The sequence below is a fragment of the Montipora capricornis genome, chromosome 7, assembly GCF_036669925.1.
Source record: "Montipora capricornis isolate CH-2021 chromosome 7, ASM3666992v2, whole genome shotgun sequence".
Taxonomy (NCBI): domain Eukaryota; kingdom Metazoa; phylum Cnidaria; class Anthozoa; order Scleractinia; family Acroporidae; genus Montipora; species Montipora capricornis.
In genome coordinates, this window is record NC_090889.1 from 48,849,338 (window position 1) to 48,856,837 (window position 7,500).

General features: G+C 38.6%; 1 pseudogene; it reads right to left on the reverse strand.

The window, feature by feature from the left end:
- The window catches only part of LOC138056195 (uncharacterized), a 15,218-nt pseudogene that overhangs the window by 4,179 nt on the left and 3,539 nt on the right, over window positions 1-7,500 (reverse strand).

Genomic DNA, 7,500 nt, shown 5'->3' on the forward strand with positions numbered 1-7,500 from the left:
ACGGGCACAGAAAGGTAAGCATCTTTTAAATCTATGTTTGTCATAAAATCTCCTGGTAAAAGCAACGTCTTTAGACAACTGAGGTTTTCCATCTGGAAATGCTCGTTTACAATGAACTTGTTCAAAGAACTTAGGTCTATCACCGGACGTATAGATCCTCCCTTTTTGGGTACAAGAAACAGGCGGCTGTAAAAACCGTCTCTGGTAAAAGGGGTCTCTTGTATGGCCCCTTTTTGCAATAATTCGTTCACTTCCTGGAATATTAGGAGTGCCTCCTGACCCGATGCTTGGGTAAATGGTTGAGACTTTTGAAAGGGAGTTTTCAGGAAGTTTATCTTGTAACCTGAAATAATTGAGAGAATCTGTGGGTCCGATGTTAGAGTTCTCCAAGACACTATGCACTCTGAGAGTCTGGCTGACGTCCCTTCTGGGGAGGGGGACGAAAAAGCCCGTTTTTTGAACGAGGCAATGGGTAATTTGACTGAGATTTAGAAGGGTTTGAATACCCAGTGGATTGATACTTGTTAAAGTTGTCTCTATGTTTACTTTGAGACTGGGAACTATTATTACGTCTAAGAAAGTATTTCCCTGAAGTTTGCGCCAAATTTTTTCGTGAGACCCCTTGACAACTCGGCCTGTTTTGAGGCTAAAGAGGGGAAATCATATCCAAATAGCCACGATTTTGCATTAGGAAGAGGTAGTTCCGCGAGGTTTGTCCTCGAACGGTTTATGGCGGCAAGGACTCTCTGTCGTCTCAGAATAGACAGCTGAGTATTGGCTGAGCCTAAAAGGCAAAGAGCTTGTTCCAAAGCTACTTTAATTTCCTCATAAGTTGGAGCTGAATCATTTTCGATACAATCATGAAGGCCACAAAGTGGCCCCGTGGCATTTAGGAAAGCACGCTGGGCGTTAAACATTTCCTTATCCCTTTCTTGTACAAACTTTTTCACTTTAAATGGTACTTGATTCAACAATTGTTGATCGAGTTTTTGGAGCAGAGAGTGCATCCACTTCAGGAGTAGCCCAGTCATCCATAATAACCAGAAATTGCTGGTAAGATAATTTTCTCCGAAAGTTAGTATTCAGAAACTTGGAGAAGGAGGTTGATGGTTTCCAGGAGGTTGATTTGGCAACTGGGTCGAACTAGATTTCGCCACTAGATTTCGCCGAGTCTTCCACTTCGTCAGATGTCTTACTAGACTCTGTTGGTGCCTTAATAGGCGCTACGGGTGCCTGAATAGGCTCTACGGGTGCCCCAACGGGCGTAGTAGCAGTCTTAAAAGATGCTTCGGTCGCCAAAGGCTCACCTATCTCCAAGCCTGACGTTTCGCCAGCCATAATCGACAAAGCATCGTCATCAGTATTTGCAATAGATTCTGGCTGATTTGCTCGGGACTCTAACGAGTCTATTCGGTTGGAAAGACGTTCAATCGACTGAAGAATCTTCTGAAGGGAATCGTTCTCGTTCTTGCGCCGTTTCGGCAGAGACTCTTCATGGAGTATGTCAGGCGACGATACAGAGTTTTGGCGGGAAGATGGCGACCGGGAGCGAGTCCTTTTACGCAACTTGTGTCGTCTATGGAACATGTTCAGCGATTTTAAATATCCTGAAAAGCGAAAGAATATCACCAAAAAGAAACGTACTGTGTGAAAACACAGAGGTTTAGCCTGAAAAAAGGTTAGAATTTGTAAGAAAGGCAAAAATACTTACCAAAAGGTTTGAAGCACAAGGAAAAAAGCCGAGGCATCATGGGTCCGAGAGATCTAGGTACCAGGGCCTTGTGTGTATACCCAGGCCCCTTGTATTGTTTCTTTAGGGGGGTTCGCCCTTCTGTTGGCGTTAAAAAGTGGTTTGAAGCACTAACTGGGAAATTCCTACCATTTGTTGTCTCATATATTTCTCACTTCATCTGTTCATATAATTTGAATTATAACTTCAGGCCGCTTCGCGGCCCTAGTATAATTCTCATTTCTTGGTAAATAGTCTTACAGCAGGATGATCTTCCTTACAATTGGCACCAAACAACAGGAAATTGTCATTTGGGCTTGCAACTCTTGCACCCACATTAAGGAAGCTAACCAAGCAAGACATTGATTCATCCCATTTTCCAAAGGGGGCACCATCACCACCAATTGATACTTTAAAAGCTCTCTTCTCACCAAACCAAATCAGTTTTTCGCTGTCCTTTCGTATGGGATCTGTTTCAAGATAGAATTTGCTTAGGGTGAGAAGAATTGATTCTAATTCTCCGTACACACCATCAACTCTCTGTTCAGGGGGTAAGGTAGCACACAAGGTGTCTTTAACAGAAATGAGTTCTCCAATATCAATTTGTGCAATGTTGTGCATTAACTCCTTGTAAGCAAGTGGTCTTGGAATAGGTATTCCAAAACCAAATGTGATGCGCTGCTTTGAAGGAGTCCCTTCTTTAGTGGTCTTCCCTGTGTGCTTCATAACAAGTGCAGACCTTTCTTGCTCGTACTTCACTTTCCCTATAACCCCTCCAGCATAGGGCAATGAAAGTGAGCGGATAAAATTTTCATCACTTTTTTCATAATCTTGTGCCTCCAACTTTATTTTCACCAGTGCTGCTTTTTGGATGAGCAGAAATATTTGGAAAAAGTAAAAGGTAAAGTGGTGCATTTATATAGCGCCTTTATCACAAGTCTCAAAGGCGCTTTACAATGATCAATTTACCCCCAGCGGACTGGAAGCATACACAGGTGTAAATTGCAGCCGCTTCTAAGCAGTCCATGCATGCTGGTACTCATTTTACCAACCTCGGCAGGATGGAAAGCTGAGTGAACTTCAGCGGAAAAGAAGGTCGCCAAATATTCCACTCTCGGCAGAACCGGGAATGGAACCCGGGACCCTAGGGTTGGAAGGCAGAGATCTTACCACTGCGCCAACCATACTTCATGATAGTAGAGATCATACCCTCAAGAGCAGGAGCTCTATTCTCTACAGTGCCTCCATTGATCTCTGCAGCAGCCATTAAGGTTTCCAACTGCCTCCTCTGGGCACTTCGTCGAGGTAACTTCAATTTACCATCATCAGAAAGTTTAGAGGGGTCCTTGTTACATAAGGTGGGAGTATTTTTTGAAATTTCAAATGCTCTGGAACGTGGTTGAACTGGTGTTACTTAAAGTTGTTTCATGTATTCTTGCACTTTCTCACTCTTCTCCTGGAGATGCTTTATTTTATTTTTCAACCCACACAGCTCCTTACTTTTTGACAAATACTGATCACTGAGTTTAGCTTTTTGTCTTGAGACCACCGCGGAGGTTTCTTGTTGCTTCCCATGTATACAGAATAGGCTGTACACTTCTTGACCTAGAAAGCAATGCAAAGATTTTTGCAATTTTTGAAACAAAAATCCAAACTCTCGCGCTCCAAATTTTGACTATTTTTTTCACAAAAACAAATGATAAATACCATTTCTAGGGAACTATGGTTTTACTTTTCCCGAAATGGGCTCCAAGGACCTCAAAAAAATGCTCTTGCGAACTCACTTAGAAGAAGAATTATACTCTGATTAAGCTGGTTTCGTAGTGCTCCGTCAAAAACAGGGTTTTGCGAGGCAAACAAGGTACCAAAAGAAAGCTTTCTCTTGGAGGATTTCGAATCGGGCGGCAAAAGATTGATTACTAGTGCCAGTACCCCCTCAAAAGGGATCAAGCCTTGCTCATCGTTCGCGGGGAAAAATGTCCGCGCGAGATTTTAAAGAAGAGGCCTGTTGAGAGTTGGACATAAAAGTTGGCGCAATTTCAAGAAACAATTTCCAAGCGTGATGTTATATGATATTCCGGTCTTATCAGCTAAATCCTCCTAAAGTGGCGTGCTCAAGTAGTGCAATGAATGACTCAGTTATTCTTACCAAATATGAAATTCCCGGAGCCTCATTAGCTGGGCTAAATCCTTCTTCGCTGAAGAATGAAGAGTTGCGGTTTTGGTTGCGTGATGTGATGTAGTGGGGATTCCCTTAAAGGACTCAAAACAAAACTTTTGCTTGCAAAACGGTAAGCACAAGGGTTTCATTTTAAATAATAGTTTAACAGTTATTTTTCAAGGTTTATCAGTTACCCTTTTTAAAAAATAAGCTTTGCAGAGTGGAGGAATACGTGAAAAGTGGACAGGATCCAGTGGTGATGGAACCTGATCTGGACGAAATTAACACCAAAAGAAAAAGAGGATTATGAATATTATGAGCTGGACTCCTTTGTCATCACCCAGTATGAAATACCCAAGCAATGGCTGGGGAAATCTCTAGAAAAGATGCCTTCATTCTCTCGCATTTACTCGCAGGTTTTCCTGTTGAAGGAGAAAATCCCTGATTGGAGATAAAATTCAGGGAACTCGAGTGGCGATTGTTTTGCTTCCCTTATTACCTTTTACACGGGATTTCTTAATTTGAAAACGATGAATGCTTTGTATGAATTTATATATTCAATATTTGTCCTCTGCAAAAGAGGACATTCAGGCTGGTCATAGTAAAACATTCAGTGAAACAAGCATTGAAAAATATAGATGAAGTTTTTCTTACATTGTGTCGCCTCAGACAAGGCTTTGTATCCCTGTCAATTGTAAGCAGAATTTTTATATCTTGGATCAATTTTTTACACTTGAAACTAGGACAGATAAATATCTGGCCGTCCAGAGAACTTGTGGGTGAGACACAATTAAAAATATATGCGATGTATCAACAAGGTGAGAAAAATCCTGCTGTTTAATTTAATTCAATTTATTATTTTTCAAGGTTAGTTTTCACTTTTTTGATACATCTCATTACTTTGAATTGAAAATCAATTGTTATTATCGCTACCACAATAATGCATGACTTTTACCATTATCAGGGTAATTCAATTTCCCTATGTTGCTGCTGTACACCATGTTCCTTTTAATAGGAGACTTAATTAACTCCCAGATATTAATATCCACTTGAACACCAGTAAGCTTAATTAAATATTTAATTTAATTTTTCTTTTAATTTGAATAATTTAAATTTAACAAATTAGGAAAATACATATATATACAACCCGCATGTAGCAATGCTAATCGGGACGGGTTGTATGGCTTGCAATAAAATTCACTAAAATATATTATTATTAAAATCAGGCAAGTAAATAAATAAATAGAATAAATAGGTATACACATATATTCACAAATAGCTATGATTTACATGAGAAGAGCAAGAACCTATAATAAGACATAGAACATAAGGAATAAATAATAATAGCTACTAGAGTTTGATTAATGATAATTAGTAATTTTAAACATTAACATAGAGACATCAACATACTCATCCCCATTACCAAGTAGCGCAAGTAAAAATTGATGAATCTTATTTTTGAAAGGTTTTTTCCTAACTTTACTCAGGTCAGGCTTCAGGCAATTCCACAACTTAGCTCCGAAAATGGAAAACAAATTAAGTTGAATTCTCAGTCTTGATTTATTAACATATAAATTACCAGCATCAGAAAATCTAGTGTTATATCTATGAACGTCAGATGAGCAGGTAAAAACATCACAGATATTCCAAGGTGCAGAATTGGTAGATATGTCGTGCATAAGAGAACATAATGTTTCAAAATAAAGCATATTGAGGGGTAAGACTTTAGCAGAGAGAAACAAAGGAATAGCATGAGAGCTATTACCAGCCAAGATCATATTCAGATGTTAATTTGCGCCTGATAAGTAATAAATAATAATAATTATTATTATTAAAGAACATTAGCCGAAGAGCTCACTTTCGTAAGATAAAGACCTTCTTCAAATAGACCTGTGCAACTTGGCTCCAAACAGCAATTCCGTAGTATATATATGGGAAAATCAGAGAATGGTAAATTTGGATTAAAGTATTTTGAGGGACAGAGTGTCTTAATCGTGATATAATTCCAACAACCCTACTAATTTTAGAGGCAATGTAGTCGATATGATACTTCCAAGTTAAGTATTATCGATGAGCACACCCAGGAACTTTACATAATCTTTGCATTCAAGAAAAGTATCACTATTTGAGGCATTATTGTATATCCTTATATTGATCTGATAGGTAAGCTTCTTTTGTGATGGCCTAAAGACGGCCTAAATTGGACTTTTTTGCATTTATGGTCAGCTTATTTGCATTCGATGTTGGTTACACTTTCTAGTGACTTCAAATCCTTGTCAGCACACAGCAGGTTTGTATCATCAGGAAATAAATAAAAAGAAAGCTTCTTAGAAGAAATATAAATATCATTAATATAAATAAAGAAAAGCAGAGGGCCCAGTACAGAGCCTTGTGGACCCCTGTTAGCACATTTCTTTTAGAAGATATTTGCTTATCGATTTGAGTAGTTTGGGCACGGCCATTTAAGTAGGATGAAAACCAATCGTTACCCGGCCCCTTATACTGTAATGATATAGCTTGCTCAGAAGAATTGAGTGATCCACAGTATCAAAAGCCTTTTTAAAGTCGAGTAAAATAGCGCAAGTGAACAATTTGTTATCCATATTGCTTTGGATGGAATTAACAATATCCAAAATTGCATGCTGAGTTGACATATTTTCACGAAAACCATACTGGCCATTGTACAGAAGTCCATTTAATTCAACATAAGATTTTAATCTATTGTACATAACTTTCTCAAAGAGCCGATTGAAAGGCGAAAGAAGAGAAATGGGATGGTAGTTACTTGGGTCTGTTTCATCGCCACCCTTGAAGATGGGAATAACTTTTGCATGCTTTAATTTAGATGGATATTGTACTGTTAAAACGGAATTATTCATTATTTGTGCCAGTGAGAGAGAAAGTACACTACTGGAAGATTTCAATACGCAAACAGGACAGGAGTATAAGCCATGTGCTTTGTTAGTAGGGAGAAGCAAAATTTCAGTTTCGAGTTCCATGGAAGTAACTGGCTCAAAGAAGAATGAACTAGATGAATTAACAGCAGGGAGATAATCACTGAAATGATGATTAGCTGGAGGTACTGATGCCGAAAGTGTTTGACCCACTGAAGAAAAGAATTCATTGAGCACATTGGGAAGCGAGGCAATAGGTTTACATCTTTTTATTTTGGCCGATGAGATGATTAATCCCAATCCAAGTTTTTCTGACATTTGTCATATGATCATTGAAATATGAATGATAATACAACTTCTTACTGCAGTGAACGAGTGTAAGTATTTTATTGTGATAACGTTTATATTTTTCATAATTTCCAGAGGCAAACCGAGCATTTTTTTGCATTTTGATAAAGGCCGAAGGGGCGCATGCTTGTTTACTATTTTGTTGAGGTTGTTAAAAAATTTAGAAAAGCCAGCATTTGCATTATCTCCACAGTTTTTCATGACCAAATCCCAGTTGATCTCGTATAACTCAGAGTGAAAGTTTTCCTCTGTGTCTTTTGAAAACTTCCAATACATAGTTTTTGGGGTAATTCCTTAACCTTGAGAGACAATAATACAAAATTGAGAATAGTGATCGCTTATATCCCAGATTATATTACCACTCGTGA